The following is a 24,646-nucleotide window of genomic DNA, read 5'->3' on the forward strand; positions in this document are numbered from 1 at the left end:
CTTCTCAACTTTAGCCTGTAAGCTCTATGGGGGAGGGACTGTCTGCACAGTGTCTAGCAGTGTGGGGTTCCGGCCCATGGCTGGGGTTCCTAGGTGCTCGATTGGAATCTAATTGTATGATGCATTAATTCTGGCAGGATTTAACATACAATATACACACATTTATACTGACTGCGCGCGCACACACACACAGGAATCTTTTCACCAGCCACTGAACTGCCACCACCTCAGATTCAAAGTAGATATTTAACAGCATGGTACTAAAACTGAGCTCTGGGGCTCCTGGCCACAATCTACAACAGGAGGTCGGCAACCTTTCAGAAGTGCTGTGCCGAGTCTTCATTTATTCACTCTGATTCAAGGTTTCACATGCCAGTAATACATTTAAACGTTTTTAGAAGGTCTCTTTCTGTAAGTCTATAATATATAACTAAACTATTGTTATATGTAAAGCAAATAAGGTTTTTAAAATGTTGAAGAAGCTTCATGTAAAACTAAATTAAAATACAGAGCCCTTGGACCGGTGGCCAGGAACTGGGCAGTGTGAGTGCCACTGAAAATCAGCTTGTGTGCCGCCTTTGGCACCCATGCCATAGGTTGCCTACCCCGATCTACAATATAGACATGTACAAGAAATGTAAACCAAAAAATGATCAGATCAAAACAAAGGGTCAAACTGTGTTCTGTGAGATACAGAATTAAATGGGAGTTGTGCATTTGTCTCAGAAGGCAGAGTTCAGCCCTTAAAGTCAGATCTCTTGCTTTCCAGAGCTCCGTTTAGGAGGTATACGCCTTCAGATGTTTGTCAAATTGGTCACAGTACATATGGCTTATGATACAGCGAGGATCAGAAAGAGGAGACCCATCTTAGGGGTTGAGGGGGATGTCTAGGTACATGCTATTTCTATGGCCCCTATAACAACTGAGGTGCTCGGATGCTATGGTGTTTCCCCTCCCAACACATCTATGAGGGAGGGATGTGCTATTATCCTCATCTTACAGATGGGAACTGGGGCATGAAGAAGCTAAGTGACTTGCCCAGGGTTACACAGGAATTTTGTGGCAGAACAGGGACTGCCGCATGTCACCCCACTGCAGGCGTATAAAATGTGGAAACAATCCTAAATATTAAGGCCCATATTTTCAGATGTGCAGACCCCTTTTGAATAGGCAGCATCCGAGTTTCACATGTACATCAGGATTTTTGATTTCTGAAGTTTGCATGTGTCTGCAGAGACATCTGAGACATTTCCCATCTCTCAGACTGTCAGTCTAGAAGAGGGATAACTCCACCCACACCAGAAAGAAAACCAAGTCTTCTACTGATATGCCACACCAAACAGGTGTTCAGCTGGGATCAGTTAGAGGAGGGTTAGCCGCAAAAGCATTTGGGCTGCACACATTAAATTCTTAGAATTTATATCAAACATTATTTAAACTTCACAAGCACAGATTTAGGGACAAATCTCAAAGCTGCTTTTTAATCTGGTCGGCCATAAGGGTTGGTGTCTTTATTTTCTGCCTAGGAGCTGAATATTTATCTAGTGAAACTCAAGACCTGGATTCTAGTTTCCATGACAACCCTCCTCCACAAAATTCACCTTCACCATCAAGTATCAGTGGCACCCAGTCAGGAAAATTTGATGACTCCCCGCTGTGCACATTTCCGATTCTCAGAAGAACTAAATTCCAATAGCCATCCACAGTAATTCCCCAGAGAATTGCCCACATGTTGCCCCAAACGCCTGCCAATGTGTTTGTTTAGCATGTGCCATCACAAAGCTGTTTTATAGAAACCCCAAGAACATTCCAACAAAACCTGATGCTATGTGTAATGCAAATGCAGCAGGTGGAAAGAGACCAAGTGTTCCATAAAGAGTAGCTTTAACTCACTTTTCCTGTGCATACCAAATGGCTAGAATCCTGAACTTCCCATCGAAGGAACCACGCCAGAATCCTCATTTATTTGTAGACATCAATCCCAGCCACATTCACTTCAGTAGCAGACGTGCCAATACTGCTCTTCACTGAAACTTTACCATCGTCTCTCTTCAAATGATTTGCTACTTCTGAGGCTTGAGATGATGGGGTGGGAGGGAAGTAGATTATATTCAAATGTGGTTTCTTAGTAAAGATTAGAGACCAGAAGGGTGATACAAGTCTAAAATACATGTGAGCAGTAAATATTTCCTAGCCAGTGTGAAGAAAATGAAAAAATGACTTGCCAGATGCTACACACCCTGTCTTCCATGCTTTGATACTGATTCCCCTAGTACATATCTATTTGATGCTCATACAAAAACACTGCCGGCTGTTTACTGAAGGCATGAACAAAAATGGTTATTTGAGCAGAGAACGAGAAGTGTATCAAAGCTCTCTGGAGAAATCTTAGTGCAGTGAGGTAGCTTCAATCAACACTAAATGAGAGGAGAGTCCTTAACAGGATTTCGAGATCACCCCCCAGTGGCGAGAAGGACAAACATTTACATACAAAACCAGGTCAAATACATCACAGGGCAGCAAGAGGAAAATTCGGAGGCCTAGAAGAGAAGCTGAACTCAGTGCAAGTTTACTCCATTAGCCATCCCCTAAACAAAGGCACTGACTTCTCAGGACTCCCGCCATCAGTGCCACAATGGTGCAGCTTTGGGACCCCACTGGAACATCCAGAAGTAAAGACATCATAAAGAAAAGTTCTCAAATTCCAGGAGAAACTCATCACACTTGACATTTATCCGAAGAAGTGGGTATTCACCCACAAAAGCTCATGCTCCAATACGTCTGTTAGTCTATAAGGTGCCACAGGACTCTCTGCTGTCATCACACTTGGCAAGTCCTTAGCGTCAGAGAAAGACACTCTACAAAGCTAACAGGTGCAAAGAAATTAGGATAATTAAGTTGCCAAGTAATTTGTTTTGTTCCTTTGTCCCATATTAGTATCTCATTTGGGGAATCAACATTAACTGACAGCTGAACAAAGAGTATTTAGAGCCCGATAGACTGAAGGTGAAGGAGGGATACTCTGTACTGGTGGGAAGTCAAACTAATCCAAAACATGGGGAACTGAGAATCTACAGAGGATACAAGCGTCGGAGCATTCCAGCTCTGGATATACAATTCCATTTCAGTCCTGATGGGAAAGACAATTAAGATTGCAGAGGATGGGCAAACTAAGTCTAAAGATGAATATTAGAGAACTCACCATCTGTTTCCAGTGGAGACACTCTTTACCAAACATGGGAGTAATGAATATTTCTATGTTACATAAACTATAAGAACTAGAACTACAAAAAAAGCAGCTCCCCCTCCCCCCACCACCAACTCCGCAGTACTTTAAAAGAGAGAGTACAGTGCAAGAGAGCCAGCACAATGCAGAACTCTGGCCCTCCAATGCACAAGAGCACTGGCTACCTTGGATAAATCCCTTTGATCAACAGGCTCAAAGGATTAAACCTGCAGTCAGATTATTTCAAGAGATGCAGAGTTCTTCAGCCCTTTCGCTTGAGAACAGATTAAATGGTTTTTCACACTTTCACTTACTAGCAAGAGAGTATGCAAAATGTAGCAGCCAAGAGGACAGGCTAGGGTTTCAGTTACATCTTCCACTTGTTGCTTAGGAAAGCTCAGCGTTCTCTTGATACAAACATGTAAGAATGGGAAGCATTTAGAGTCTCGAAGTGCATTGTGTTATCTACCTCCCCATTCTCTCTCCTCAGGTAGGCAGCAATTTCTAGGAAAGGAACAGGCATTCCCAGCAGTTAAGGTTTGGCAAAGTAAAGAGATCTCCTGTGTTAGGCTCCATCTGTCCAAATGGCTCTTCAGAAAGCAACACAATAGACCTCCCGTTTCTTCTCTTGGCAAGCTGTGGAGGCAGGACAGGTGCGCAGCAGTGCACAGCGTTCCAGCGTAGACTCGCTAAGTTGTCAAACAACATCATTGCAGTGGGTGGTAATCAAAAGTTCCCAATTGATGGCCAAAGCAGTTCAGTCTGCACTTTAGTAATCTTTCATTTGACAGATCACTTGGTCACTGGTTTCAGCTGCCATTGTTTCCTTTGCGGGTGTGTACAGAAGACAGTGCACTACAACAGAAAAGAGTCAACCAATTTTTAAAGAGCACAAGAACGAACAACAAAATACAAAACTATAGTTTATATAGAAAAATAAACATGGGCTTGTCATCCTTTCCTTCCAAGAGGCCATGCAATGCTTTTGTCCTTGAAGTCTGATTTTCAGTTACCTTCATTTTTCTCTCCAGCTTCCTTTCCTTCTGATTTTTTTTAAAGTGGGCCCATGAAGAGACATTTAAACTCTGATTCAGAGAAAGGGAAGATCCCTAGAGTATCAGCGATGGAAAAAAAATGTTGCAGGAAATCCCTTCACTATCCCAAACTGGAATCTTAACAATTGCAAAAGAAATGGCTCTTTTCTGCCCTTTGTTCAATTATATCAGGCTAAATAAAGCCTCCAGCACAGTTTCTACAGAGAATGAAATGTTTGAAGAACCAAACACTGGAGAGATTGAGGTGCTGGATGGGGCTATCCTAAGTTCTCCTTTCCTTAACTAAGTGAAGGAGCATTGACAGTTTAGGGACTCACCACAGGATGTTAACTATGGTGCTTAAGAGCAGTCAAGTATCCAGCGTCACCACATTTGTATGTGGAAGTAGATAAAGATACTTATGCCCAAAATAACATTACTTGACACTCAGCAGAATTATAGCTCAAGGCTAGCATTAAACAGCATTGTGTGCCTTCGCCAATTTAAATTCATGTAAGAGCACTGCAACTGGACAATTTTGAGCACTCTCGCTAGTAACGTTAAATTCCCCAGGATATAAACTCTCCTTTGGCATGCCATATGGTTACCACAATCTGGCTGCTTTTCCACTTTCCAGAGTCCCCTACTATTCCTCCCAAAGTACCACACCAGACAGGACGCCCACTCAGCTCCCCCCACCTGAGACTGTCGGATTTCAGAACATGTTTAGGGCAACAGAGATTAAACCTAAGATGGCAGAACCACCACCTTTGGAGCTGCAGCACATGAGCTGCCCATGCAGAAAGCACTCAGCCTCTCAATGCTCTAGACCCCCAGAAGATGACTGCGCACTTCTATACTGCTTTTCAGTTCATCTAACGTTAAAGCAACCAAAGCTTCAACCTCCCCAGAGCAGGGGAGGTTTAGCTTATTTTAATTGAAACAGAGGGTCCAGGTTTGTGACCTGCCCAAACTGTCAGTGACAAATCTGGGAAAAGGATGGAGAAACATGAATTTTGGGTTCTAGCATTTTAACCATGCTCCTCCTTACATAAATCAATCTGTCTTTTAAAAAAAAAAAAGCAGGGGCATACATGTATTTTGACACCCAAAACCCCTCAAGAGAAAAAAGAAAAAATGTCTGTTTTGGATATGGACCAGTGAATTCTCTTTTGGGCTAACGCAAATATAAAATTTTTACTGCAGGATGGAATTACAGTTCAGCATGAGCAGATTCGTTAATCAACACTTCCAGCTTTGTAGCAGATTTGAAAGGAAATCTTCCCTTCTTCAGTTGAGGAAGATATCCATTCTGAGGCAGTTGCACTTATGAATCCCTGACAAGAGAAGTTATATAGCAAGTTTTTTCCTTAAATCCAGCAAATTTATCCGTAGCCAAAGCCATTGTCTTCTTTTTGCGATGTGTGGAGGTTTGTTAGTTTTTTTGTTTGGCTGGGAATTTTTTGGTTTGTTTTGGTTCCACCATTCCCCCCCCCCCCCCCACACACACACACCTTAAGAAATATGATCCCTGAAAAAGGATTACACATCCCTACACTACACCTGAATACGGGGAATATTCTATTATGCATGATTCTTACATTGCTTTTAAAGCAGTGCTAGGTTTTACCCTAGAAATTATGGAGACTATTTTTGTAGTAAATGTTATCAGCAAGATTGCAATACCATAGCATGGCTTAGTTTTTAAATCCATTCTTATCAAGCAGCAGTCACATAAATTTGGCAGCAGACCTATTCAAGGAGAGAGAAACATGAAGTAGTTTAACAATGCACTCAACTCGTACACTAGCTTTCTACACATCTTGGTATCAAACCCCAGTGAGATGATGTGATACCTGAAGGACTGTAGACTGTGTTGACAAACAAGAAAGAGCTGCCAACTTCAATGAGAGTTATTGGTCTAGCTATGTGGCAGCACAAAAAATAAAGTACAACTAGCAAAAACGTCTTTCTAAAGTTGTGTGGACAATAAGATAGGCGTGTGGCCCTATAGGAATGCAATCAGCAAGAGCTCAGAGCACACAGGTTTTTAAAATAGAAATTCATACTTGCCAATAATTCTTTAGTTTTACAAATGACTGCACAGACGAAACCAGAAATGTCTGCGCATTTAAAAAAGCAGTAATTCAGACTTAACAAGGCATTTAACCTTTACTGAAAATGAGACAAAGACAGGTTTGGAAGGGTGAATTTTCTTGTTTCCATCAATATGTTTTTATATGAGGAGTTGATGCATAGACTCAAAAGTAAGTAGTGTGTTGAATGTTGAGAAAGTATAACAGCCTGTTTTCTTTTGCAATTAAAAATCCATTGCTTCCCCTACATGATATCTATTTCTACAGTAATTTCTGCCATTAGCAGATGCTAGTTAAATTGAAGCTAACACACCAACCTAGGTTCTTCAGTACCTGATAACTGAATTTCCCAGCCTTAAAAAAGGAGACAGAAATTAAAAATGACAAGATGGTGCTAGGTTAAGGACTATGTGAGTTAGCACTCAATTCAGGCAATTCCAAGATTAAGGTTCCTAAAGTCATGATAATTTCACTCCACTTTAATGTTAATGCCATGTGTTTCCTAGTCCAGTTTTCATCGTTTAATGTAGGGCTGTGCATATCACTTATTAATCTATTCCCTAAAACACAGAAAATGCAAACATTAAGAGTTAACGATGCAGTAAAAACCTTAACTTCTGAGTTCCCTGACTTAAGTGCTTCACTTCAACTGTAACACTGCATAATTGCATCTCTGTGCACACAGTGCACGGAACACTGTAACAAAGCAGTAAGAGATTAATACATTTCCATAATCAATGTATGGTCACAGACAGCAAGACCACAGACTTCCCCTTGCTCCCACAGACAGGGCAGTGTAGTAAAACTTATTAAACTAGGAGAAACGTGGTTGTAAAATTTTAAAGTCTGAAACTTCACAGTTAAGATTCCAAGGAATCTGAACTAAATGTATCCCTGACCACACATCTCATGCCCTATGGAGGGTATAACCCTAGTGGTTGTAGCGAGGTGCTGTTTCTACACTGTGTATAAGAAATAATTCATCACTGTAGACTACTGGCTGAAGTGGAGGAAAGTGTGGTGGCATCGGGGGAATATAAGATCTCCTTACAGTACAACAGCTGATGGTATCTCCAGTGTGAACTTAGAGCCAAACTCAAATACAATGCCCACGTAATCCAATAGCTATGGTTCTTTATTTACACTGTATTGTACGGTTCATAATGGACCTGGCACATGAAATTGCAAGCCCATTTTTAAATGAATCAGGCTAGTGAAGGGAGTGGGTGGTGGTCTGCCAGTGTTCTGGTGCCTGTTGCGGGGTGGTTTTGGTTTGTGTTTCTTGGACTAACAGCTTTTAGGTGGGAAGGCTATGACCGATACAGAGGCAGCAGTGAAATACACATTGAGGATGACTGGACGTGGAAGCTGCGGCATGTACATGATCCTGGAGGGGGTACCTGAAAAGAGTTTTGTCTGCATGAAGTGTCACCTGATAGAGCTGATGGAAGAAAAGATCCGAGGACTGGAGATGCAGGTGCAAACTCTGGTTGAGTTTAGAAGGGGCTTCGAGCAGATGATGGAGCAAAGACATGAGGAGGCTGAAGGGACAAGCTCAGACTTGCAGATGGAAGCAAGACCAAAGAATTCTGAGGGGAGACTGCTGGGTGAGGAAAGTGGATAGTGGAAGCATGTGACTAAGAGAACCAGGCAGAAGAAAATATGGGCCAGTGAAGGAGAAATAGAGCTCAGGGACAGGTTTGCGGAGCTGGAAAATGAAGAAGGGGCACAGCAGGTGGTCGCTGAAGATGAGAGGGCAAGGAAGAAGAGAAGAGCAGCTAGTCCTACAGGAAGAGGGGAAGAGTCAATGGAGACAACACCAAATATGAGCTTCAGGAGGATACGGGATGGGTTGCGGAGGATTGCAACGGCGAATAGGAATCGAGAGGACTTGCAGCCGGTGGGAGCAGGGGATAGACCGGAGAATCACACTGTCACCAGGAAAAAGCAGGTCTACATGATTGGGGTCTCCTTACTGAGAAGAATAGACAGGCTTGTAACTAGAGCTGATCCGGAGAACAGAAAGGTGTGCCGTCTGCCGGGTGCTAAGATACGGGATGTGGACCTGAGGTTGAAAAGGATCCTAACGGGAGCGGGAAAGAATGTAGAGGGGGGTTATGATGGCTTTTTATAAATATATCAGAGGGATTAATATTAGGGAGGGAGAGCAATTATTTAAGCTTAGTACCAATGTGGACACAAGAACAAATGGATATAAACTGGACACTAGGAAGTTTAGACTTGAAATTAGACGAAGGTTTCTAACCATTAGTGGAGTGAAGTTCTGGAACAGCCTTCCAAGGGGAGTAGTGGGGGCAAAAGACATATCTGGCTTTAAGACTAAGCTTGATAAGTTTATGGAGGGGATGGTATGATGGGATAGCCTAATTTTGGCAATTAATTTAGCAATTGATCTTTGATTATCAGCAGGTAAGTATGCCCAGTGGTCTGTGATGGGATGTTAGACGGGTTGGGATCTGAGTTACTATAGAGAATTCCTTCCTGGGTGCTGGCTGGTGAGTCTTGCCCACATGCTCAGGGTTTAACTGATCGCCATATTTGGGATCAGGAAGGAATTTTCCTCCAGGGCAGATTGGCAGAGGCCCTGGAGGTTTTTCACCCTCCTCTGCAGCATGGGGCACGGGTCACTTGCTGGAGGATTCTCTGCAGCTTGAGGTCTTCAAACCACAATTTGAGGACTTCAATAACTCAGACATAGGTTAGGGGTTTGTTACAGGAGTGGGTGGGTGAGATTCTGCGGCCTGCATTGTGCAGGAGGTCAGACTAGATGATCATAATGGTCCCTTCTGACCTTAAAGTCTATGAGTCTGTAAGTCTCACCTCACTTTAAAACTACTTGCTTACAAAATAAAACATAAATACAAAGGTGTCCCAGCACACTATTACTGAAAAATTGCTTACTTTCTCATTTACCATATAATTATAAAATAAATCAATTGAAATATAAATATTGTACTTACATTTCAATATATAGTATATAGAGCAGTATAAACAACTGTATGACATTTTAGTTTGTAATGACTTTGCTAGTGCTTTTTATGTAGCCTGTTGTAAAATAAGGCAAATCTCTAAGTAAGTTGATGTACCCCATGGAAGAACTCTGTGTACCCCTAGGGGTATGCATGCCCCTAGTTGGGAACCACTGATATACATTACCTGTTACCACTCAAGAAAGATCTTGGAGTCACTGTGGCTAGTTCTCTGAAAACGTCTGCTCAGTGTGCAGCAGCAGCCAGCTAAAAGGCTAACAGTATATTAAGAACTATTAGGAAAGGGACAGAAAAGATGACAAATATATTATGCATTATATAAATCCATGTGCACCAACACATGGATTTATACCATGTGTTGGTGCACATGGATACCGTGTCCAGCTCTGGTCACCCCATGTCAAAAAAGACATACAGTGGAACTGGGAAAGGTTCAAAGAAGGACGAAGATGAGCAAAAATATGGAATGGCTTCCATACAAGGAGAGATTCAAAAGATTAGGGCCGTTCAGCTTAGAAGAGACAACTAAGGGGAGATATGATAGAGGTCTATAAAAAAAATCAAGATTGGTGCAGAAAAACTTGAGAGAAAAGTTATTACCCTTCCACACAATACAAAAGCCAGAGGTAAAGAAATGAAATGACTAGACAGCAGGTTTAATACAAACAAGAGGAATTACTCTTTCACACAACTAGCCTGTGAAACTCATTGGCATAAGATGTTGTGATGACCAAACATATGCAGGTTTTTTTGAATCTGGTTAAGTTCACAGAGGATAGGTCCATCAATGCCCATTAGCCAAGAAGGTCAGGTACAAAAATCCATGCTCGGGGTCACCATAAACTGCTGATTACCAGAAGCTGGGAGCAGAAGACAGGGATCTTTAATTGCCCTGTTGTGTACACTGCATCTGAAGCTCTGCTACAGGCCACTATTGGAGACAGAACTCTGGGCAAGATGGACCATGGTCTGACCCAGTCTGGCAGCTCTTTTCTATGTATGAAGTGCCAGTATAATAAAGCTGAGTAAAATAACTCAGACCTACATAGTTCTCCTGAGCTAATAAATTGCCAGATGCACTAAATCCAAATTACACAAAACTGAGATGCTGTGTCACCCTATATACCATTTCCATGAAGAGTACTTCCTTTCCTGAATAAAGATCTCCGTCATTTGCAATTTAAAAACAAACCAACAGCCTTTTGCCTGAAGCCATCCTTTGAATGTCCTCTCCGATTTCTTGATCAAAAATTTTATCCCAGAGGGGAGTCAAAATTTGTGAGATTACAGCAGCTCTTTCACACTAGCATGACATTTGGTGGGAAGAGTGAGGCACATGTGACAGGGTAGGGGAAAATATTTAACTTACATAGCATTGTGTCATTGCCCCAGGCCACATGGTATCCGCCTACAGTACACTGCTTGCTCTATAATCTCTCCTAGGAAGTGCCACGGTGGTAATCAGAACACCAATAAATACCTAAAAAGTAAACCACTTGTCATAGGTCTCACCCCCACTTGGAGCTGTTGGGTTTCAATATGGGGACCTGCACTGGTTTCCCTCTAAACTAAAAATGCTAGTTTAGATCTGGTAAAAGCTGCCACCACCCAATCAGGTACGTGGATTGGGACACAGTCCTTCCCCAAAATCCTTGGGGATCCCAAGAGCCCCAAATCCATGGAGTTCTTACACCCAGGAGAAATAAACCATTCCCCCTGCTTCCTCCCCACCTCCCTTTTCCTGGGAGAGATACCGGGACCTAACTACAGAGGGATGCCTTCCTCCTCCCTTTTCCCTGAGAATTCACCCAAGGAAAGATCAACCAAGTCCTTAACAGAAAAGATTTATTAAAGAATAAAAAGAAAGTAACTTGTCTCTGTAACCCAAGATGCAAAAATACAGGGTCTAAACTTATCAATCTCTGGAGAGAATCCCCCCTCCTTTCTTTCTCAGTAAAAGCAAAGTAAGAGCAAACAGAAATAAAGAATTTCCTTCAGCAACCACACAATTGCAAATGTAGAAATCAAATTATAAGACTAATCCGCCTTTCTAATTAATACTCACTATTGAATAGTAGGAACTACTCCAGGAGAACTTGGAGACATGTCTGGCCTCTCTTAGATCCAAAAAGAGAACACAGAGCCAACAAGGAACACAGACAAAGGCTTCCCTCCACAGAGATTTGAAATTATCTTGTCTCTGATTGGTCCTCTGGTCAGGTGGTCATCAGGTACTGCATGTTAACCCTTTACAGGTAAAAGAGACCTTAACCCTTAACTATCTGTTTATGACACCACTAAAGAACCCAGAGGGCTGAACTTAGAATTCCATGTAGCCCTGAATTTAACCAGCTCCTTCAACTATTTACCATGTGCAAGAAATTACACAACTCGGCTAGAAATCTTGATGTGAAGATGTTAAAGTCCCGTAGTGTATAATTACGGCTGCCATGGCAAACTATTTTTGTATGAATTATTTTAGTATCAAGTGGCAGAATTGATAACATGCACCCGGGGCCATTATTTACTTTCTACACAAGATGAAGGTGATAAAGCGTGCACAAACCTGAGTATGACTGGGCACTAACGAGTACCTGTGTCTGGTCAAACTGGAAACAGGCGACATAGCAAACCTGTCTCCTGGCACTTCACTAAGCTAAAGAAATTACAGTGCCTGTAGTTAAAGAAGAAAGGTTTTTCTGCTTGCTGAAGAAGAGAGCAAAGATTCGGTACAGCAGAGTTTAAAGACATGGACCGAGCTTTGGGAGAGCAGCATGAAGGTAGCAGTCACATTCTACATTTTAGAATCCCCCTCAGGACCGTGGGGAGGCCGATCCAAAGGCCGGATCATAGAATCATAGAATCATAGAATTCAAGATCAGAAGGGACCATTATGATCATCTAGTCTGACCTCCTGCAAGATGCAGGCCACATAAGCCGATCTACCCACTCCTTTAGCAAGCGACCCCTGCCCCATGCTTCGGAGGAAGGCGAAAAACCTCCAGGGCCACTGCCAATCTGCCTTGGAGGAAAATTCCTTCCCGACCCCAAATATGGCGGTCAGCTGAACCCCGAGCATGCGGGCAAGACTCTCCAGCCATACCCTCTGGAAAAAGGTTAAGAATATCATATCATTGACCCATTGTACTATTTACCAGTTTGGCACTTAATTGACCTATTGACTAAGCCCGTTATCCTATTATACCATCTCCTCCATAAACTTATCTAGCTTAATCTTAAAGTCATGGAGGTCCTTCGCCCCTACTGTTTCCCTCGGTAGGCTGTTCCAGTATTGCACTCCCCTGATGGTTAGAAACCTTCGTCTAATTTCAAGCCTAAATTTCCTGACTGACAATTTATATCCGTTTGTCCTCGTGTCTACATTAGCACTGAGCTGAAATAATTCCTCTCCTTCCCTGGTATTTATCCCTCTGATATATTTAAAGAGTGCAATCATATCTCCCCTTATCCTTCTTTTGGTTAAGGAAAACAAACCGAGCTCCTCAAGTCTCCTTTCATACGACAGGCCTTCCATTCCTCGGATCATTCTAGTGGCCCTTCTTTGTACCCGTTCCAGTTTTAACTCATCCTTCTTAAACATGGGAGACCAAAACTGCACACAATACTCCAAATGAGGTCTCACCAACGCCTTATATAACGGGACTAGCACTTCCTTATCCCTACTAGAAATACCTCGCCTAATGCAACCCAAGACCGCATTAGCTTTTTTAACGGCCACATCACATTGCCTACTCATAGTCATCCTACGATCAACCAGGACTCCCAGGTCCTTCTCCTCCTCCGTTACTTCCAACTGGTGCGTCCCTAGCTTATAACTAAAATTCTTGTTAGTCATCCCTAAATGCATAACCTTACACTTCTCACTATTGAATTTCATCCTGTTACTAATACTCCAGTTTACAAGGTCATCCAAATCTCCCTGGAGGATATCCCGATCCTTCTCCGAATTGGCAATACCTCCCAACTTGGTGTCATCCGCAAACTTTATCAGCCCACTCCTACTCTTGGTTCCCAGGTCAGCAATAAATAGATTGAATAAAATAGGACCCAAAACCGAACCTTGAGGAACTCCACTGGTAACCCCCCTCCAACCCGACAGTTCCCCTTTCAGTACTACCCTCTGCAGTCTCCCCTTTAACCAGCTCCTTATCCACCTCTGGATTTTCATTTCGATCCCCATCTTTTCCAATTTAACCAATAATTCCTCATGCGGTACCGTATCAAACGCCTTACTGAAATCCAGATATATTAGATCCACCGCATTTCCCTTGTCTAAAAAATCTGTTACTTTCTCAAAGAAGGAGATCAGATTGGTTTGGCACGATCTACCTTTCGTAAATCCATGCTGTAATCTATCCCAGTTGCCATCGGCCTCCTGCTCCGTAACCACTCTCTCTTTTAAAAATTTTTCCATTACTTTGCATACTACAGATGTTAAACTAACAGGCCTGTAGTTACCCGGGTCACTTTTTTTCCCCTTCTTGAATATAGGAACTACATTAGCTAATCTCCAGTCAAACGGTACAATCCCCGAATTTAGAGATTTATTAAAAATCATTGCTAACGGGCTAGCAATATCACTCGCCAATTCCCTTAATATTCTAGGATGAAGATTATCCGGGCCCCCCGATTTACTTCCGTTAAGCTGTTCAAGTTTGGCCTCCACCTCAGATACCGTAATGTCTACCCCCATATCTTCATTCCCATCGGTCCCTCTATCACTATTCCTTAGCCCTTCATTAGCCTCATTAAAGACCGAGGCAAAATATTCATTCAGATATTGTGCCATTCCAAGATTATCCCTAATCTCCACTCCGTTTAAAGTTTTAAGCGGTCCCACTTCTTCCTTCTTGGTTTTCTTCCTATTTATATGGCTAAAAAACCTTTTGCTATTGGTTTTAATCCCCTTCGCTAGGTCCATCTCCACCCGTCGCTTTGCCTTTCTCACTGCATCCCTACACCCTCTGACCTCAATAAGGTAGGTTTCTTTGCTGATCCCTCCCATTTTCCACTCCTGGTACGCTTTCTGTTTTTTCTTAATGACCCCTCTAAGACGCTTGGTCATCCAGCTCGGTCTAAAACTGCTACCTACGAGCCGTTTTCCCTTTCTCGGGATACATGCCTCTGACAACTCCTGCAATTTCAACCTGAAGTAACCCCAGGCGTCATCTGCCTTTAGATTCCTAAATATGTTGGTCCAGTCCACTTCCCTAACTAATCGCCTTAATTTAGTAAAGTTAGCCCTTTTGAAATCGTAAACCCTAGTCTCAGATGCAATATTGATTATCCTCTCATTAATTTTGAAACGAATTAGCTCATGATCACTCGAGCCAAGGTTGTCCCCTACAACTATTTCCTCAACAAGGTCCTCATTACTCACCAAAATCAGATCTAAAATGGCATCCCCCCTCGTCGGTTCAGCAACTACTTGATGGAGGAATTCATCAGCTATTACGTCTAGGAAAAGCTGAGCCCTATTGTTATTACTAGCATTTGTTTCCCAATCTATATCTGGGAAGTTAAAGTCTCCCATGATCAAGCAGTTCCTATTAGTGTTTACCTCCTTAAAAACATTAAAGAGCTCTCTATCCGTCTCCAAGCTAGATCCCGGCGGTCTATAGCACACCCCAATCACTATCCCTGGTGAGGCTCTGGTAGTTTTCTTCCCCAATGTGACCATTGCCCACACAGACTCCGTATTATCCATTGCATTGCTAGTTATTTCATTACATTTCACCTCATTATTGATATACAATGCTACTCCCCCACCTTTACCTTTGCATCGGTCTTTTCTAAACAGCACATACCCTTCCATACCTGTACTCCAGTCATGGCTATCGTTCCACCATGTTTCGGTTATTCCTACGATATCCGGTTTCAATTCTCGGACCAGGAGCTCCAGTTCCTCCATTTTATTACCTAAGCTTCTCGCATTGGTGAACAAACATCCTAACTTTTGCTGTTGGGCTCCTCTCACTCTTTTCACCCCGCTCGGTAGGGACACAGTACTACCAGTATGACCTGTCGATCTAGTATCTGTCCCCCCCCCTCTTCCTTACACCTAACCGTCCTCCTCTGGCTATATCTGTTGTTATCTTCTTGTTCTCACTCCCAATGTATAAATTTGGCGTGGAGAGCACCAGGACCTCTCCCAACCGTCTCCCCCCAGTGTCTAGTTTAAAGCTCTTTTAATCAGATGAGCCAGCCTCCCTCCAAGAAGTCTACTTCCTTCCCTACTTAGGTGGAGCCCATCCCGTGAGAACAGTTGTCTGTCCCCAAAAGCCTCCCAGTGCCCATACATCCCAAAGCCCTCCTTGTAACACCACTCCCTCAGCCAACTATTAATCTTCAGGATTCTCTCACCCCTTTGGCGCCCTTCCCTAGGGACAGGTAGGATCCCACTGAAGATCACCTGAGCCTCAATTTCCTTAAGCGTCTTACCCAACCTGGCATAGTCTCCCTTGATCCTGTCTAGCGAGAATCTAGCCGTGTCATTCGTTCCCACATGAAGGATGACCAAAGGGTTCTTACCTGCTCCTCTTAGGATCCTTTTCAACCTCAGGTCCACATCCCGTATTTTAGCGCCCGGTAGACAGCACACCCTTCTGTTCTCCGGATCGGCCCTGGTCACAGGCCTGTCCAACCTTCTCAGTATGGAATCCCCAATCACGTAGACCTGCCTTTGCCTGGGGACAGTGCGGTCCTCTAACCTATCCCCCGTTCCCCCTGGTTGCAAGCTCCTTCCATTCCTATCTTCCCTTGTGGTTCCCCTTAAGCCATCCTGTAACCTCCCCTGGCCCAAACTTGGTGTTGCCTCCATAGACTCCTCCCCTCTATCTATGGGACTGGCCGCTCGTCTCTTTTTCCTTGGCTTCCCACCATCAGCTACCATCTGCTTTACCCCTTCCTCATTCTCCAAACCTTCAAACCTGTTCCTTAGCTCTATTTCCCCCTCACTAGCTCTCCTTTTCCTCGGCCTGCTTCTCACAGTCACATGCTTCCACCGCCCATCTTCCTCGTCTGGTGGTCCCCCCTCACTGGCCTTAGCCCCTGCTCCCACCTGTGCCCCTGAGCGTTTCCCTTCGGTTACTGCCTGCCATTGCTCCATCAGCTGCTCGAACCCCCTTCTATTCTCTATCAGGGTTTCTACCTGCAGCTCTAGGCCCTGGATCTTTTTCTCCAGCAGCTCTATTAGGCGACACTTCATACATACATAGTACTGCTCTGGGTCCCCTGCTAGAACCAGGTACATACCACAGCTGCTGCATGCTCTCATCCTCGGTGTGTCCTCTGCTGCTTGGGTCATGGCTGCTGCTGTCTTGGCCTCGCTCGGTGCTTGTACCTTGAGACACACAGGGGACACGGCGCCGCCCCCTTCCTCCTCCCCCTGCAAACTCCCACTCAAACTCCCCTGTTAGCAGCCCTGTTTGCTGCCTCCTGTGCCGCTGCCTGGCTGGGCGGCCGCTTTTATAGGCCCCTCCTAGCCTGGCTCCACCCCCTAATCAGGGCTCAGCCAATCCAGGCTCGGCTGCCCCTTCAGCAGTCTGCCCCTCCGGGCCTCTACTGAGAGAGACAAACACTACACAAACAGACACAAAGACACTCACCTGCAAAGACACTCATCTTTTCTCCAACACATGCACAGGTGGGGGATGCAGTTGGCAACCACTTCGAGATTGGTTTTCCTCCCCCTGCCCCTTTTATATTCCTAGAGTGCTTTTTGCCCATGGCTCTCAAGTCACTTTACATGCACGCAAGACACTCAGTGCCCCCATCAGATAGGAGAGAACGATACAAGGACTACGAGAGGCTAAAGGATTCCCCCTCGCCCCCCAAGTTAATAAACAAGTGACTGGCAAAGCTGTGAAATCTTGAAATCAATTCCTAGTCCTCTGCTCCAACACCAAACCCATTTCCTTCTCCTCAACAAGATCCCGGGGGGGGGGGGGGAAGAGAGGGTTTGCCTCCTCTCCTCTGCCTTAATCCTATCAAAGGCTCCATGCCACAATCCACCTGAGTTATTTCTCATCTGATTTTCAGCATGACCAGTTAGAGGGATTTTCACAAATCCAATGTTGAGTCCGGATCAGTTTTTCATAGGTTTTTAATAACTGCCCCTCTCACTCACGCCAATTAACAAAGATTAAACAAAGGTTCTCACTGCCCAGATGCCTCTTGCACTTTATTGGGCAGCCAAGCTAGAGCAAGACGCTCAAAGAACTGATTTCATTGCAGGATCAAGCAGGAAGACAAGCAGAGGGTCAGGTGGTGATTTCTCAAACATTTCACAAGAGAAACTGAAGTTCACAGTCCCAGTGAATGACCTTTTATTCACTGACAAAGTCCCACTTTAGCGCTGGGTTTGGATGACTGAAGGCCACCATGTATTAACTCAGCTGGGAAGAGACAAACATTCAAATTGTGGCAATGCAACTGCACTTACAGCCTGTGGTTAACATTGCAAGAAGCCCCACTCCAGTTAAGCAAGTAACCTGAATGCATCATGCCCATAGCATAGGGAGGTCAAAGGTCTTTCTAAAAGCAACTATTCCAAGGCCATGCTACATCCAGTCATACTAGAGAACTTGAGAAATACCTCAGAAAAACAGCATCGTAAGAGAACCATACCACCCAATGAAGGAAGTCTTCCAGATACATGAGCATGCCCAGCACATAACTTCCCCTAAGCTGCTCACAGAGAACCCCTATATTATTGTAACTTAGGCCGCTTACAGCAGCATGTGGGCAAGGAAGAATGTATTTGCTGTATTATTCATCAACAAATCTGAGGTGAAAGAGCCTTTCACACAAATAGAACCTAGCCACACAGGGGAGACATGATGGATGGGTGTTGTCTTCTGCTCCTATGAATCAGCAAGCAGAAGGCTGCTCCAGCTGTTGCTAGTTGGTTTCAAAAATGATTTCTGTGAAAAGCAAGTACTTTGCACAGCTCCAGATACTTTCTCTTCACATCCACTTTAGTAATCATTTACCACAGCGGGTTTGCATTGCAATTAATGACTACAATAAGGAGAAGTTATTTACCTGTAATTCTACTTCTTTGAAAAGCTCATTCAACCTTGCTACCACTGCTCTCAGGAGGTCAAAATTATTTAACAGGCGCGAGAGTGCCACTTATCTCACACTAGAGAGTGAAGGCTAGCAGCTGTTATCTCTCGAACAGATGCATTCCTTATCTGGAAGAGTTAATAAAAATGAGACAAGACCAAAGAGGAATTCAGGAAAGGGAAGTTGGGAAATACTGTTTGGGAGGAGAGGGTACAGCAGGGAGGATTCTTGGATAAACTGAGAATTGACTCAGACTTGATGCAAAAATATTGCCACGCAGATTGGTTGTCTCATAATTTAGTTCTACATAAAATGACCCAAATTCATTCCTGCTATAACACCATCGATTGATGTATTTGGCCCAGCATAACATCTTTGAGAGCATGAAATAAGCGTTGAGACGGACTCTGCAACTCTGCTTGCAAATAAAGGGGAAAAACCAACAGAATCAGGAAGAATGCGACAGAGAAAGCAACAGACTGGGAAATCTCCTGACACAGGAAGCTCCTGACTTCCTCACTGCACAGGGAAGCTGAGGTTAACTGCTGTGTCGGAGCCAATTGTAGTGAGAACTAAAACAATGCTAAGAACCAAGGGATGGCAAGTGTCCCAGCCACCAATCACCACCACAAGAACAGGGGGCTCTGCCTCATGCAGTCCTAGATACAGGCACAGTCCCAGGTACTGAACTCTTCCCCTGTCCAGTTCTGAGTCATATCTGCCTCATGCAGTCCTAGATACAGGCACAGTCCCAGGTACTGAACTCTTCCCCTGTCCAGTTCTGAGTCATATGAACTTGATGCATCTTCTTGAGCGCGCGCAACTGAGCAGGAAGCAAACTGACCAAGCCTGCAAACAAACGTGGAGCACGACACTCTTCCTATCTTCATTCCACCCAGAGAGACTGCACCATGCTGCCAAATCCTTCTGACTCATCAGCCGCCTCAGCAATGCAGCTCTCTGCACCCATTGAATCCTCACAGGGAGCATTTTGGGACTATGCTGAATGCCTTGTCCGCACCAGCAGGCTACAAAAGATGCCTTCTCCATAGGTGGCCTACCTATGGATAAATGCCAATGGTGGAACTCCAGGTGAAGCAAACGAGGCCATCACATGAAAATGAGATGACTGAGAATGAACCTAGTTAAAACACTGATTAAGTACAATTAATTCTAAAATTGCCATGCCTTGACAGAGCTGTCCTCTCCTTGGACCCTGAAGAACTGCTCCTGTATTCCCTTTCCATGGTCCCTTGAGAGCACCCACTTAAAAGGTTTCCAGGTCCCAGCCATCACCTCTCCTGGGCAAAGACCTGCATCTCACTCCCTCCTGACCAGGGGTTTGAAGGGCGCACAGCTCCCTGATCTACACTGTGACATCCCAAGCAAGCCATTCTATCCATGCTTTGCTTTCTCCTTGAGGGCTATGGCTCGAGTAGTTACCAGTCAGCTCCTCCTAAGCAAGTACATTTACTCTTCTGGCAAGACCATTACAGAGAACACACACAAACCAAACTTCCCATGTGCATGCTAAAAGCTCACCAGAGGTTACCCTGCAGCCTCATGGGGCCCTAGTGAACTAGAGTCTTTCCAATCCTTCTGCAAGGGTGAGAATTCCGCTTGGAGGGAAGGCCCTGTCTGCCTGCTGGATCAGGAAGCAGAGTCCAGAGTCAGTTTAAACTCAGGCTATTTATCCAAGAGTTCTTTCATCGTCTCAATCTCTGCAGAATCCAGTCTGAACTAGTACATGGGAGCCTCTCCTAGAGCTGGTACCTCTCTGGGGGCATAATCTGAGCAATTTGCCTTCACCGCCGGTTTTGGTTCCTGGAGGAGCTATGGCCCCCCCCCCCCCCCCCCCCCCGCATGGAGAGCCAAAGCATAGATAAACCATTTGTTTAATACACTGGACCCCAAAACCACTTAAACTCAATTCAGTAAGGTCTCCCAAGGATATGGCAGGAAGTTGCCCTGTCACATCTTCCTCAATACAAGAGTTATGCGATTTCACTTTGGGCACTTGATAGGCTGGGTCCTCCTCCTCTTGTGCTCTGGTTGTGGTTTTTTAGGATGATTAAAAATGCTGATCAAGAATAACTGCTACATGAAACACACATTAGAAGCCCTGGAAGATAAAACGTAAAGCTAGAATTCAATTTAAGAAACTTGCTCGGAAGAGAAGGGGCTTATCAGAAATATCTATGAAAGTTCCTGAGTCTGAACACAAATAAGCGGAGCACTGGGCTAGGAAGCCTCTCTGAAATCCTCCTCAGAAATGAGTCTCTTGCTATTTAACGTGCCCCTCACTTTCATACCCAGCAGATAAAGGTAATTTTAGGCAGCAACAAAACCGCAGGAGGTGGCCTACGGTGGCAGAAAAATGCAGCTTTCCCAGCCAGTGCAGTCAAAGGAACAGTTCACAGCTGAGGGTGCTGAAGCGGCAATGCCAGATCCTTCCCCCCTCCCCACCACCACACACAGTCACCAATACAGAACAGCTCTCTATGTTCTGGGATTTCAAGCCAGCCAATGAACTTACTGAAAAAGTGAGATAATAGGCAGGGACAGTTAGAAAGGCAGAAGAAAAAAACGATAAGGAATAACTCCAGACATATCAGCCATTTATAATCACTGTTATGAGACAACGTTACCAGATAGTTTTATGGCCCCTTCCAATTTAGGATTTCCTTCCTGTATCTCTAATCCACTGTACATGAGGCCAAGGCAGTGGTAGAAGAGCATGTCTGTCGGATGTCAATTTCCCTCCCAAGGCTCTAGGACATCAGACTTGACAATCAGGTATATACTTAATAACTGAAAAATATTATCAGCAGCTTTCCCAAAGTAACATTCCCAAACACTGGTGTTACGAGACAAGGCAGGAAGCTGCCAGAGCACAGTGTGATTGGAAACACACTTATGTGCCCCTTGCTCAGCTACACCTGCAACCACTAGAGCAGTAAGGAAGTGAGGTTCAACTCTAGCCCTTCCAGAGTTGCTGACCTGACCTGCTCAGAGCAGGTCCACACAAGGGCCTTGTGTGCACTACCGGGGTAAGTCAGCCTAAGTTATGCTGGAGTCGACGTAGCTTGGGTCAACTTACTGCAGTGTTTACAATGGACACTGGAACGCTCTCCGGTCGACTTATCTTACTCCTCTTGTTCCGGTGAAGTACCAGAGAACACTCTGGCGTTGATTTAGTGGGTCTTCAATTCAGTTTTTAAGAACTGACAGATATTGAGGCAAGCTGAACATGGAACCCCATGAGGCCTTTTCAGAGTCACTTTAAAATGCAGCTCAAACATAAAACAGGAATAAACACCCGCAGGTTTTGAGTAAGCAGGAGAATAATGAACAATACACAAAATCAAAGTCAACGTGCACTTAATCATTTTGGGTTACTCCTCTCCTACTTACTACCCTAAAGCTGTATAAAGAACCATAACAGTCGTGCATATTTTATCCTAGATTATATCTTATGTAAATTCATTGCAGTAATTGCTGGCTGACATTGCTACAATGATGGCTGAGTTCTAACTATTATTATAACTTTTTATAACTTTCTCAGTTCTTTTGGACTGAAGTTTCTAGGCTTGGCCTCAGTTCAAAGGTGATGTTTTCAAAAAGCATCAGCTATGCTTCACTTAGAAATTCCAGTTACAAGAATGAAGACATCTTCCAATATGTTCTGGTCCAAGTTTTTACAGTCATAACTCAGCTGAGTCAAACACTCAGTCCTCATTCAATCCAAGTATGACAAAGTTGGTACAGTGGTTAATTATGCATGTCTGAAGTCAGCAACACCACGATTGCATAATAAAAGTTTGCCACACATTTTCTCAACAGCCATGAGAGACTGCACTCCTGCACTTCTTATAAGTGCCACAAAATGAATAGCTCCTGTTCACCTTTTATACACACAGCAAAAGGAACTGCTCAGATTTTCACCTTTTTAAGAACATAAAGTGTTCTTAACCATCTTAATTTGAGAATAATGACAATCTACAATGTTTTAAAAACAGTTATTGATGAACTGAAACTATTACCCAAATGCAGGGGTAGGCCTAGAAAGCTAGAAATAGGTAACCCTGTCAGAAAACAAGACACTTACTGATTATCAGTTTTTATTGCTCCGCTTTCAAGGGTTGTATGACTTGACCAGACCAAATTTACTCTAGATTGAAACAGAGAAGCCTTTTCAGTAGTTTAGGAATGTGTTAGTTTGGCTATCTGAAGGTGAACTGAATGTTTCTTTTTTTTAAATTTTTGGATCCTATCCATTTAGGATAGGCTAATCATTCAAGGCTAATCATTTTAGAAAGCAAGAATAACTTTAAATGGAAGGCTTACTACCCACCAAGATCCAAGTTCAGGACCTCAGGGTTCTGATTTCTCTTCCAACCCCAATGACATCACTAACAGCTAATGCTTGTAAGGCATGATGCTCCCAAATAGCTAAATTATGTCAGCTGTAGCAGAGGAAACAGAACACCCTGTGACGCTGCACTCCATATGCTTTATGGAAATATGCTTATGAATACGACATAACTGGAATATGCTCCACGTTAAATACCCCTTGTATGGTATCATTACAAAGCTTATAATCTACTGAGTGTGTTCATCCTATTTGTTTGCATGTATTATTTCAATGTCTGGAGTTAGGAGAATAAGATATAAATTTGTATTACTGATGTAAACATATTAAGTGGAAGCCATTAAGGGTGCTTCAGAGTCAATGAACTGTAAATGGCTCTGTTTACTTGCAAACCGTCCTGTGTACCTGTGGGCCAGCCCAGGAAGAATGGAGGCTGGGGTCTCACAGGACATGTGACCATGTCACATGATACTGGAATCCATCTGAAATCTGGTACTTTTCCATTTAGAAGGAGGAGTGGGAACCCAGAGACACAAAGGATTCCCACCTTGTGCCAAAGCTGTAAAACGGGGTGAAGCAGCACAAAAAGGCAGACAGTCATGAGAAAACCCCTGCTTACCACCTGAGATGTCTGCTGGAACTAACAAGGACTGTACTGGGGACAGGATTGGGCCCAGACTAGGAAGGAGTCTAGTCTGTGAAAGAAGCTTATTGGAACATCTCTGTGGGTGAGATATTACCTGTAATCAGTTTCTTAACGTATTAGGCTTAGACTTGCGTGTTTTGTTTTATTTTGCGTTGTGACTTACTTTGTTCTGTCTCTTATTACTTGAAACCACTTAAATCCTACTTTTTACACTTAATAAAATCACTTTTGTTTATTAATGAACCCAAAGTGATTAATACCTGGGGGAGCAAACAGCTGTGCATCTCTCTCTATCAGTGTTACAGAGGGCGGACAATTTATGAGTTTACCCTGTATAAGCTTTATACAGAGTAAAACGGATTTATTTGGGGTTTGGATCCCATTGGGAACAGGGTGTCTGGGTGCTGGAGAGGTAACCTGCTGAGCTGTTTTGGGTTAAAGTCTGCAGCTTTGGGGATGTGGCCCAGACCCTGAGTCTGTGTTGCAACAGGCTAGCATATCTGGCTCAACAAGGCAGGGTTCTGGAGTCCCACGCTAGCAGGCAAAACTGGCTCAGAGGTAGTTTCAGTACATCAGGTGACAGTCCCAAAGGGATCCCTGTGACCGAACCCATCACACACTCTATCAGTAGAGCCCCATGTTTTTCACAAATACAAGAAAGCTGAACAAACGAACAAAAAAACCTCACCCAGCACAGAAGCAGCAGCTCCTATTGCCACTGTCCCATGAAAATGAAATAGGATGAAATTCCCCCCAAAACTATATAAAAAAAATCATCACCACAGGGCTTTCCCCATTGGTATGATCTTAGGTCTTGGCAAAAAAGCAGCATTCAATTTGCCTTTAAATGGTAGTCATAACTTAAGTCTAATCTCATAGTTGGTGTCTGGGATCTTAAGGATTTACATATTTCATATAATACATTTTGGTCACCTTTAATATAGTTAGTTCAATTTCTCCCAGCATTGCCAAAACAAGGTTCCTTAGAAAACAGGGTGACTAAAACTAATCACCACTAACAATATAATTTCTGAAGGCAACAATAAATGCGGTCCTTTGAATCTGAAGCAAAATTTCAAACCCATGGGCAGTCAAGACAGACTGTACAAAATTTATACAGTTAATATCCCTATCAGAAAATATAAAATATACAGCATGTAATATAATCCCT

The 24,646-nt window shown here is 43.7% G+C and overlaps 1 protein-coding gene across 3 annotated transcripts in view; it reads right to left on the reverse strand.

Moving 5' to 3' along the window:
• OSBP2 (oxysterol binding protein 2) overlaps positions 1-24,646 on the reverse strand; it is a 376,231-nt gene that overhangs the window by 346,568 nt on the left and 5,017 nt on the right. Inside the window, exon 2 of one of the 3 annotated variants that reach the window (XM_044989855.1) lies at positions 3,541-4,081. The exons of 1 other annotated variant lie outside the window; for it this stretch is intronic. The gene's annotated coding sequence lies outside the window, so the exon portion shown is untranslated. Of the gene's footprint in view, positions 1-3,411; positions 3,511-3,540; positions 4,082-24,646 lie in introns of those variants that run through there. One more of the 3 variants, XM_044989856.1, reaches the window with a different exon arrangement.

Source organism: Mauremys mutica, chromosome 16, assembly GCF_020497125.1.
Source record: "Mauremys mutica isolate MM-2020 ecotype Southern chromosome 16, ASM2049712v1, whole genome shotgun sequence".
Taxonomy (NCBI): Eukaryota; Metazoa; Chordata; order Testudines; family Geoemydidae; genus Mauremys; species Mauremys mutica.